Genomic DNA, 12626 nt, shown 5'->3' on the forward strand with positions numbered 1-12626 from the left:
TGCTGCCTATTAATTTCATTTGGTGACCCCTAGTTCTTGTATTATGGGAATAAGAGGCATTGCCCCCAGAGGAGGAAGGTGTTGATGTCTGAGAAACAGGTTTGGTTGGAGATTAACCAGAGCAAAGGGGCAGTGATGACTGAGGTCTGGGTGGAAATCTATCTCCCACACCCAGTAGTGGGAGGTAGGGAGGAGGTAAAGCAATTGGGGAACCCACTTAGGAGAAGCCCAGGCTATGGTGGGAACCCAGACCCTAGAGGACAGAAGAAGGTTGCTCCTGTTAGTGAAGAGCCTGCAGCAGGACAGAGACACCTGCGGGCCCAGCTGTGAGGGAAGATACACACACATACACACACACACACACACACACACACACACACACACACACATACACAAGTGTGTGGTCTTAAAGGGGAGGGTGTATGGGAGGAAGATGCCCCACACAGGCAGAAGAAGGGTTAAAGCAGCCGGGAGAGGCTGTGCAAAACCCAGATAATTAGAAGAGGGCTTATTGAGCCAGCCAATAGGGCTTAGTGGAGCAGCCAATCAGGACCAGGCAGCTAAGCAGAAGAGAGGTAGTCTTGCCTTGGAAGCGAAGGGAGGAGGACTGGCTGCCCTGTAGGAGCGTTGAGAGAGATAGCACCATGGCCAGAGCATGCTGGGCAGGGTCAGAAGAGCAAGCAGGAGCTCCAGCCTGTTGGCTGCCAGACTGAGGCCCTGATAAAAGGGCAGAGAAAGTGCTAGGGCTGTGGGGAAGTGGCCCAGGGAAGGAGACAGCAGGGTAGGAGGAGGGCAGTATGTGGCTGCCGGCTATAGGGTCCCTGGGCTGGGACCCAGAGTAGCGGGTGGGCCTGGGCACCCCTCATGCCCCTCCCCACTTGCCACCGAGGGGAGTGGCCGATGCATGGACTGCAGTTTGCCACTGAGGCAAGTGACTGTACTGAGGACTGTTGAGTCCCCCGGAATGGGGGAGAGAACCGAGTGGGACCCTTCGGCCGTGTCCAGGGTTACCACAATCTGGGGAGCAACATGGGTCCTAGAGGTGGAGACGAGAGGGATGATGGGAAAGACACCACTAGACAAAGGCACTCTGGCGAAACAAGAGCTAATTCCCACGACAGCCAGCGGGAAGCACCGCAGTGGTGATTCTTGTCCCGTTACAAGATAGTACCTATTGTCCCTCAAATAACGGATTTTTATATTATAATACTTTAGTATAAATAAGTAATGTAAATATATAAACACAACTAAGAATTTTTAATAATTTTTAAAGCAAACACTTTTTGTATAAGCAAGAGTCACTGCATGCTGCCTCCAAATGTCATAAAAGGAACCGGTAATACAGGAAGTAATGACAGGGTTCTATATGGACATTAGTGAAGAAATTACTGTAACTGTAAATTAGTATAAAGTTTGAAAATGTCAGAGAACGATCTGGGAATACAGGAATTATTGAATGAGGTCAGGATGGAAATGAGTAAATAAATTAGTGCAAGTTTCTAAAAATGAAATGTAAAAAAATGCTATCCACCTGCCTTAATGGGTGGGGAAACTTAATAGGGCTAGAGGTGAAGGGAGACAGTCCCAGCAGCAAGGGTAAGATAGCTTCTCCTTCCCTTGGAACTTTTGACACCCGTTGGCCAGCTGATTGGCCAGCACTCCCCTGGGGAAAAGATTGGGCCCAGACTAGGAAGGAGTCTAGTCTGTAAAATAAGCTTATTGGAACATCTCTAATGGTGAGATTTTACCTATCAACAGTTTCTTAATGTATTAGGTTTAGACTTGCATGTTTTTGCTTTATTTTGCTTGGTGACTGACTTTGTCCTGTCTGTTATTATTACTTAAATCCTACTTTTCATACTTTTGTTTATTAATTAACCCAGAGTAAGTGATTAATATCTGGGGGAGCAAACAGCTGTGCATACCTCTCTATCAGTGTTATAGAGGGCAGAAAATTTATGTGTTTACCCTGCATAAGCTTTATACAGAGTAAAACAGATTTATTTGGGGTTTGGATCCCATTGAGAATTGGGTGTCTGGGTGCTGGAGATAGGTGACCTGCTGAGCACTTTTTGGTTAAAGTCCTCAGCTTTGGGGGAATTGACCAGACCTGGCTCTGTGTTGCAACAGACTAGCATGTCTGGCTCAACAAGTCAGGGTTCTGGAGTCCCAAGCTGACAGGGAAAACGAGCTCAGAGGAATTCGAGCACATCAGGTTACAGTCACAAGGGGGTCTCTATGACCGAACATGTCACAGAATGCACATTGCCTAAACTGAAGTCCATGTGAGCAGCTTTTTACCTATTGGTTGGTAGTGTCCAGGCAAAGACACAAGATTGTACATTTTTGCAACTAATATTCTAGTCTATATCTGTGTTTAGTCTGGAGCTGGACCTGTACAGTAACAGATCACTGGAGTGCAACATAGCTGTTTTGTTGGCTTCTAAGCTAGTTGTTTTGAACTCTCACTTGCACTGTTATTTCTGTGTTTAATGAAAGTTAAGGTTTCTATTAAAGGAATCCAAGAGGATGCTTCTAGAGCAGGGATAGGCAACCTTAGGCACGTGGCATACCTCAGGTTTGGCTGATCGTGGCTCCCACTGGCCGCGGTTCGCTGCTCCAGGCCAATGGGGGCTGCGGGAAGCAGTGCGGACCGAGGGATGTGCTGGCCGCCGCTTCCTGCTGCAATCGGCTGAACTTGTGGACTCAGCAAGTAAACAAATCGTCCTGTGCCAAAGGTTGCCGATCCCTGTTCTAGAGAAACATGACAAGGATTTCATGTCTGTCCACTAGAAAAAAAAAGTAGGACATGGAGATAGACCTTTAATTTTTCTAACTGTATGGAAGAGATCTTATGAGATATCCCTCAGTCCTTGACATATTTATTCACGTCAGATGACAATTATTGGCAAATACTGATTTCTTTTTTCTGGCAACCAACACATGTTAATTAGTTCATAGACTAGTTCCTTCTCCCATTGAACTCAACGGCAAAGCTTGTAAGCTTCTGAGGTCTCCACTGATATATCCAAGCCTCTTTCATAAGAACAAAAGAATGGCCCTACTAGGTCAGATCAAAGGTCCATCTAGCCCAGTATCCTGTCTTCCGACAGTGGCCAGTGCCAGGTGCCCCAGAGGGAATGAACAGAACAGGTAATCATCAAGTGATCCATCGCCTGTCGCTCATTCCCAGCTTCTGGCAAACAGAGGCCAGGGACACCATTCCTGCCCATCCTCCATGAATTTATCTAGTTCTTTTTGGAACCCTGTTATGGTCTTGGCTTTCACAACATTCTCTGGCAAGGAGTTCCACCGGTTGACTGTGTGTTGTGTGAAGAAATACTTCCTTTTGTTTGTTTTAAACCTGTTGCCTATTAATTTCATTTGGTGACCCCTAGTTCTTATGTTATGAGAAGGAGTAAACAACACTTTCTTATCTACTTTCTCTACACCAGTCATGATTTTATAGACCTCAATCATATCTGCCCTTAGCCGTTTATTTTCCAAATTGAAAAGTCCCAGTCTTATTAATCTCTCCTTATACAGAAGCCATTCTGTACCCCTATTCATTTTTGTTGCCCATTTCTGAACCTTTTCCAATTCCAATATATCTTTTTTGAGATGGGGAGACCACCTCTGCACAAAGTATTCAAGATGTGGATATACCATGGATTTATCTCAGGGTTTCTCAAACAGTGGTCACCACTTGTGTAGGGAAAGCCCCTGGCAGGCCGGGCTGGTCTGTTTACCTGCCCTGTCCGCAGGTCCGGCCAATCGCAGCTCCCACTGGCCGCGGATCGCTGCTCCGGGCCAATGGTAGCTAGAAGCAGCGCGGGCCGAGGGACATACTGTCTGTCGCTTCCAGCAGCTCCCATTGGCCCGGAGCAATGATCTGCGGCCAGTGGGAGCCGCGATTGGCCGGACCTGTGGATAGGGAAGGTAAACAAACCGACCCGGCCCATCAGGGGTTTTCACTACACAATGAGCAACCCCAGTTTGAGAAACCAGTTATCAATCCATGAGTGCCCCTTTCCTCTTATCCCATGTCAGCATACTTTGCGTAAGAGCCTTTGGTGAGGGACCTTGTCAAAGGTTTTCTCAAAATCTTACACTATATCCACTAGATCCCCTTGTTTCACATTCTTGTTGACCCCCTCAAAGAATTCTGGTAGATTGGTAAGGTATGATTTCCCTTTATTAAAACCACATTGACTCTTCCTCAACAAATTATGTTCATCTATATGTCTGACAATATTGTTCTTTATTATAGTTTCAATCAGTTTGCCCGGTACCGAAGTCAGGCTTATAGGCCTGTAATTGCCGGGATCACCTCTGGAGCCCTTTGTAAAAATGTGCATCACATTAGCTATCTATCTCCAGTCACCTAGTACAGAAGCTGATTTAAATGATGAGTTACAGACTACAGTTAGTAGTTCTGCAATTTCACATTTGAGTTCCTTCAGAACTCTTGGGTGAATATCATCTGGTCCTATTGACTTATTGTTGTTTAATTTATCAATTTTTCCAAAACCTTCTCTAATCATACCTCAATCTGGGACAGTTCCTCAAATCTGTCACATAAAAAGTATGGCTCAGGTTTGGGAATCTTCCTCACATCCTCAGCCATGAAGACTGATGCAAAGAATTAATTTAATTTTTCTGCAATGGTCTTATCATCCTTGAGTGCTTCTTCAGCACCTCGATTGTCCAGTGGCCCCACTAGTTGTTTAGCAGGCTTCCTGCTTCTGATGTACTTAAAAAATATTGCTATTACTTTTTCTTTTTGCTGCCTCAGCACAGACCAAAGACCAAATGGATAAGGAGAGGTAACTACTCTCACACCCTTAGATGTGGTTGCTTCAGGTCAGGGATGAGACTGTGTGGGAGCTTACTCTGATGTTGTGTGTACTGTGTCTCTTCTGCACCTGTATATAAGAAACTCTCTCTCCCCCAGGGTTATCAAATTTGTACCTAACACTATAACAAAATTTCCCTTTTTAAAAAAAAACAGATTTCCACAATTTCCCCCGACTATTTACATTGACCCAAGGCAACTCTCAATTATACAAAATACTTAAGAATTAAAATGTTTCACAGACCCTCAAATGTGATTTTTTTTACCAGTTATGAGAATATTTTCCCAAAGACCTATTCAAAATAATGTAACAAGACATTGCACATCAATGTAAGAACTTAAAAATAAAAAGTTGATGAAGGACCATTGCTTTTTAGTACCACTAACATACTACACTTGCTGCTAAAAAGGTGCATCACAATTTATGGTCTTCTGGTTTAAGACACCGTAACATCAAGATCTATCTGGTAACAGTTTTTGTGAAATCACATCTAAATAATTTAGTGAAGCACAAAGGGCACAGTCTCTCCAGGTGCTGATCATTGTGGCGCCATTCCATCAAAACACATGGTTAACTCTGAGCACATAAGAAAGTGCATTGCTGGATTAGAGCTGCGGTACTTAGCACTTTGCAGGATCCAGCTCAAAGAGGTCAGATGTAGTGGACTCTATTTAATTCTTTCTTGGTCCTTCTTCAAAAATAAAATAAACTGAAATAAACCTCATGTTGAAGTCAGTTGCAAGTTTGACTTAGTAAGGTCTGGAAAATGCTCACTTCATTTATATATGGGACTTATGGGACTTATATGCAACTGACTTCAACAGAAGAGTTTTGTTTGTTTGTTTGTTTGTTTGTTTGTTTTTGTTTTTGGAAGAAGGACTAAGTAAAAATTAAGTAAAGACTCCAGTACATTTGCTCCTTTGGTAGAGAAAATTTCACTCTAGGTTATTTGTCAACCAGAGTATTATCTCAGAGATGCACAGTGTCAGTTGGTATCTATCCAAATTATCAAGGATTACTGTAACATTATCTCTCTCTTTTTTAATTCTGTTTTGTACAAAAAGGCTTATCCCAAACATTCTGATATTCAGAGCAGGCTGCACGTTTGTCAAACATCTGTCAACTCTCTAATTCAGCATGAATATTATATATATATATATTTATTATGACATTGCTGTTCAGCTGGGTCATCTTGTTATATTAACTTACTTTTAAAATATGCCTGTTACCCTGACAAAGACCTTGAAGAAGAACATCTACCTTATAAAAGCTTCTTACAAAGGTGAATTAAACAAGTGTTTTATTGCTTAGGTTATGTTACAGTATCCTTGATAATTTGGATGGATACCAACTGACACAGTGAATCTCTGAGATAATAATCTAGTTGACAAATAACCTCAGTGCAGGTTTGTTCTACCAAAGGGGCAAATCTACTGTGGTCTTTACTTAATTCTTACTTGATCCTTCCTCAAAACAAAACCTTCTGTTTGAAGTCAGTTGCAAGTTTGACTAAGGTCTGGAAAATTCTCACTTCACTTGCAAAGTGTCTTTGATGGGTCAGAGAGCAATGGGAAATGTCCCCCCACCCCTCCCCGAAGTGAGTGGGAGATCTCAGACGAGCAACAGCAGCATTGTTATACATTTTTCTTCCAATCCCCCCTCTCAATAGCCTGCAGCATGTGTATATGGAATCAGGAAAAGGTTCTGCTTCTTTCTTGTTTTTCCTCCTCCTTCCCTGAACTGCAGGGTTGGGGAATGGTGGGTCCAGTGTACCATCTGGTATTGGAACCTCTTCTGTCACTACTGCTCCCATTGGACTGTGTGGGACATGACAGGGTGGCTGATTGGCCATGCTGGGACTTTAGTTTGCAGTGGACGAGTAGCCATTTCTTAGTTCACAGTGTACGAAAACATTGGTAACATTCAAAAGCTCCAGGGTAGATCCCATACAATCAATCACTAGTCACAGCTTAAAGGATATAGTCCATACATTCCTCAAGTTTTTTTAGTAGAGGAAGCAAGGCAATGCTGTTTAAAGCAGACTTCCTGGTGGCCTTTTTGGAGATTTTTAGGGTGAAAAGGTTAGTTTCTGGATCAAAGACGAATGAGCCAGGCAGAGCACTAGTCACTGGAGACTTTCAATGGGAACAAAGTCAACTGTCGAAAACAGATCAACTCAGCTGCACTACCAAGATTTTGCTAAATGAGAGCAGGAAAGTGGGCATTTGTACCATTCAGGCATTAAAAACATTCATCACAGTTCAGTCTATGGGCCATGAGCAATCCCATGGAGATGGAATTTTTTTAACCAGGTATCAGTTCACAGCACTGTTGAAGAAAGGAATTGAGTTTCTTCGTATGTCTTCAGAGGATTTTGGCTGTCATGGATTTAGAATAGGGGCAGCTACAACAGCTGCTGCAGTGTTAGGAAAGGAAGCAGACAAGACACAGTCCACTGGACACTGGCCATCACATTGCTTTAGATCCTACACTGGGCCTCCCCAAGGGTATAATATTTGATTTAAACTTTCACTGTTAAATTGATTGTTGTTTGTTCTGTTTCAGGACTGAGCAGAAAGCCCCCACTTATGGATAGTTGGATATGTGGGTAGAGTATTTTTCACTGGACTGCAAAAAGGCATCTGACAAACATAGTCCAACTAGGCTACCTCAGTTTGGCTGCCTGCCTGAGTCGGCACAAAAGGAGAGCCATGCTGAGAAACAAGCTAGTGCCCCTCATCTGTTCTTTGGTGGGCTGTTCTCATTCTCTTCAGGTGATCACTATTCAGTTATTCAAGATTGTTTTATACTCTCAGTTGTATTACCCAGATTGTAAACTCTCTTGGGCAGGGACTGTTTTTTTCTTCTTCTATCTTGGTACAGCACCTAGCACAATGAGATCCTGGTCCATAACTGAAGCTGCTAGGTGCCACAATAAAACAAATAAATAATGCCATAGCTTAAGTTATAACAGTCCCATGTCTTTTCAATGTAGTATTTCTGAGGATATGTGTACTGCTTCTTTGTGTTATGGAAAGGCAGAGATGATACAGTTGGAGAAAATTGTAGTCTGGTAATATGTGGTTAGAAAAGAGACAAGAAGGAGGAAAGAAACTGTTCTACATAATAATGAACAGCATAGCACAGGTAAATCATTCACCCTTATTTACCCTTTCTCATATTCCAGTGGAACTGGAAGGTAACTAATTTAAACTGAGGAAAAGAAGTATTTTTTTATAACACAGTACATAATTCTTACCTGTGAAACTCACTGCCACAAAATATCACAGAGGTCAAGAGCTCGGTACTGTATATGGATAATGAGAAGAACATTCACAGTAAAATTAGATGGAAAGATTGTGTTTACTTTAATAAGGGCTAGAAACCCATTCCCTATGAGTAAATAATAATACTATAACTGTCCATGACTGAGTCTCTTGCTCCTTCCTCTGAAGCATCGCATACTGGCCACTACCAGAGAAAGGATGTTAGATCATAGGGGCTAATGCCCTGATCCAGTATAACAATTTCTATGGTCTTATATAACTCACATGTTGCAACTTCTGTTCAAATTGTTCAAACTACCTATTTTCTAAGGACCATCTTTTATCACAGCCCTAGCTACATCTTTTGGGTTTCTCAATTCCTGTTGCATATTTGATTTTATGCTTTTACATCAGCTTCCAGCTAAGGTTTTTTTTCTAAATTCAGCATCCAGTCTGAGGAATATAAATCTATTTTCGCTGCTAAAGCTTGAAATCACCTGAAGTATCACTTCCAGGAACTCTGCAGGCTTCTCTAATGGGAGAATCCCTTCAGATGGTGTTAAATCACTGACTTGATTTGTTTCTTCTTGCCACACAGAAAATCCTTATGCTGGAGGGTTTGGGTAACTGATGCCAGCAACCATCTCTAAGTGCCTGTCCCCAACTGCATGCAGAGATGGTGGCCAAAAATTTCTCCACTGAGCAGCTAATCTGTCAGCTAATCTGTCCAGCACTTTTAGTATCTCTCAAGAGATATTTCTCAGACCAAAAAAAAAACAAAAACAAAAAAAACTAATAAACAAAATATAATCACCAGAGAAAAGCAAAGCATCAGAAATTACGGTGCCAGAACATATTACACTTACATGGGCCAATGGCACAAAGTAGAAGTGGAACTTGCAAATGTTCTATTATTACAGCTGTGAAGCTGGAGGTGTGAACTTGAGGTAAATTTCAGTTAAAACATTTCAAGAATGAGATTACTAATATATATAGCATAGCACAGGTAAATCATTCAACTATATATATATATATAGTTTTCTCCAAGTTGCAAATGAATAAATAAATACATAGATCTTCCAACTGTTTTGTTAAGAAGAACTAATGCCTTCATATGTTGAAGCAAAGATATAAAATTTGGCAGCAGGTGCTATAGTATCAGAGATGAGCCTTTTGCCTTTTCCATGAAAATCTATCCAAATTTGGGCAAATTATAAGCTTTGGAAAAATCTCTATTTTCACATGCTCCATAGAGACTTGTTAACGATTGGTAGCTAAATCCTTTGAGGATTCTGTATACCACTGAACATACTCCAGCTCATGGATGTAGGGACTGAGCAGGACTTTCCCTGCAATTGTTCCGATCATTTCTGAGGTCTGCTTTGCTTCCCAAAACACTGTTGCATGGAAGATTATCATAATGCATATGTGCAAGGGGACTACAATTCAGGCATTCCTAACTTTCGTGTGCTTGATTTTTCACCTTTTTTTTTAAATGTAGGGGTTTTTTGGTTTTGTTTTAAAAAAGCCATTTGTAAAAGAATGCACTAGGGCTGGAGAGGACTGAATGTGAAAAATATAGACAGCATTATACTGCTACTGGAATCTGTCCCTAAAGTCAGTATCACCTGCCACAGGAGGATCTTCCCAATCTAGGAAGATCCTCTGGTGGTGTACGGCGAGCATAGCAGATCTTTCCCCTCATCTGGCGGATAGCGGAGAGGACATGGCTAAGACTTCATTATCTTACACATTTTTGGCTACAGTATCAGTCCCTTAGGACTACTGTCAACCTTCTGGTTATTAGTATTCCAGGGCTCTGGCCTAATACACAAACAACCGAGGAACAGGGAAGCATAAAAGTCAGTTTCACAACTCCCACTTGAGCTGCGCTGTGTGCATCTCAGTCATAGCTGAGGTTCTGGTCTGGCCCATGATATTTATCTTATTTTTTTCCTTATTACAGTATAACCAAATGGAGACTTATAGAAGCATATCAACAAACGTACCAGTTACTATATCACCACTCAGATCTGACACTGCTGCAATATGAATGCATAACTGATAGTGCAGATGTTAATTATCATCAACAGCTAAAAATATCCTGCTTATTAAAATACCACTGCCCTTTATTTGGAGCATGCTAATTTTTTTTTGTAACATATGGAACATTTTTTAAAATTATAATCATCCTACATCAAAAAATGACTTGGAAACCCCATATATAAACTGTAATTTCAAAAAGTATTAGAATAGATGAGTACAATGGTTAATAATGGAATTCTAATTTTAAAAGCCCATTTGTGGTAAGTATATCATTATTACTCCACAATCTAAAAATTAAAATATATTTTAAGTTATCTCTTACTAATTTGCATTTAAAATTAGATAATACACTATGCATAGTTAACACAGATGAACATATTTAACCTCTATATACTCAATGTGTTTTGCAGCTGCCTAATCAAAACATGTTCCAGATATATAATTAAATACAATTATAAAATAATTAAATAGCTGTATTTATTATACATTGATAACAACAGAAGCCTGTGTGGCCTATCAACAACTACAAAACATATCCATACCTAAATGAGAATCTGATGTTTATTACTCTCTGAAATAGCAATTATTGAAGAAGATTAACTTAATAGAAAATCATCTGCTCAGCATATTAATAAATAAAAATAATCAGCTAGCACTGCAATAGGATATGCCTTTTTCTAAATAGATGCCCTTTAGAAATTTTCTATTCTCCAGACATATACAGGAGGCTCAAAATGACTAATGTAAATGTGGTGAAATTCAAAGCACAACAGTGCCCAGTTATTCTGGGGTGGGGGGGTGGAATCCTGTTTAGTTTAATAGAAACCTTTCAAGGCTGGACTGTTTTTAACACATAGTATAAAAAACGGAATTCAAGGGACAAACTTTGCATATGATTCATATATATATATATGGTACAAAATGTGTTTGTACCATATATATATCAACTCTCATATAATCCCATTAAAGTCAATGGGATTTCATTAAGAATGAATTTGACCCCCAGAATTTACAGAATATAACAGGATTACCAGTGCACTTGATGGGAAGGGTCAAGACAAATATCATTTTACACGAATCTACATTATGGGTAAAAGCTCCCGTGTTAAGATCCACATCTACCATGATGTCAGCAAGAAATTAGCACTATTTATGGCATGCAGGATAGACAATTTAGGGCCAGTAGGTATTTGCTATTTGAAGAAAAGGCATCCATTCTGAAAGTATTTATACATCTCTAACTCTTATCTATTTATTGCAATTGATCCTGCAATCAGATCCATGCAGGAACCTTTGCTCCCTCAAAAAGCCCCGTTGACTTTATAATTTGTGACTTCCTCCTTGCTGTGAGGGGAAGCAAAATCTTTCAGATATATTTGGGAATTGGTCCTGCTTTGAGCAGGGGGTTGGACTAGATGACCTCCTGAGGTCCCTTCCATGAGTCTATGTGCAAATTACTTCCACCTACTTGGTAAAGGCCAGCCCACCTGCATGTTAGAGAGCCCAATAGCAGCTGCTCTCCTTTCTAACCCCCTACCCCATGTAGCCTACACAGGAGAGTACAGGGGCTCTTTATACCCATGCACAGGCGCGTAATAAGGTTCACAATTGAGCGCTGTATGTGTTTATACATTGCCTAGCACAATGGAGGCCCAGTCTCAGTTTGGGCCTGTAAGTGTTACTGTAATGCAGCAAAATTACTAATAATATTTGTATTTCATTAGCTAACAGAGGGTCCAAGCAAATGGGAATAGTAATCACTGCCAGAACTCCTGCATGTAGTTTTGGACCCTCTGGCTTGTACAGAGCCACTCTGAGCATGTACAGGTGGTACACAGACACTATTATTCAGGTCGTCTGTCCACCCACTAGGCACAGGGATAAAGTAGCACTTTACAGTACGACCTATTCTGATGGATTTCTTTTCCTCTCCTTCTGTAACTTATAGAATGTATTAATTACGGGATTTACCTATTTACTCTTTATGTGCACTTTTGCCTTTATTTTAAAAACACTCTGCTGAAGCACCCCATTGTTAAAGAAAATTTAGTTAGCTTCACATCGTTGCTTAAACTGATCAAAAATGCAAAATGGATTGGGGTAGCACTGTATAGATTAGGAGTCTAGGCCATACCCCTTACGGGGTCTTGTCAAGGTTAGTAACAACCAAAATGTATTTCAGTTATTTTCTGATGCCTTTTCTGTAGCCTTTGTGCATTCCCTAGAGCAATATCTTCTGCCATCATAAAACCAGATACTTTGTTTGCAGTCCCTATAGATGGGAATACGGAGCTAACCTATCATCTCACCACTGGTTGTTCTTGCAAATCAGCTTTGGGCAAGCGTGTCCTGTCCCTGCCCAAGCTCTGTCTACTGAGTTGGCAGAGGACTGCAGCGTTTAGAGAAGCAATACATTTAATTTAAAAAGGAAAAGAAGTGAAAAGTGCAAAAATGGTGG

The sequence above is a fragment of the Mauremys mutica genome, chromosome 1, assembly GCF_020497125.1.
Source record: "Mauremys mutica isolate MM-2020 ecotype Southern chromosome 1, ASM2049712v1, whole genome shotgun sequence".
NCBI classification, from domain to species: domain Eukaryota; kingdom Metazoa; phylum Chordata; order Testudines; family Geoemydidae; genus Mauremys; species Mauremys mutica.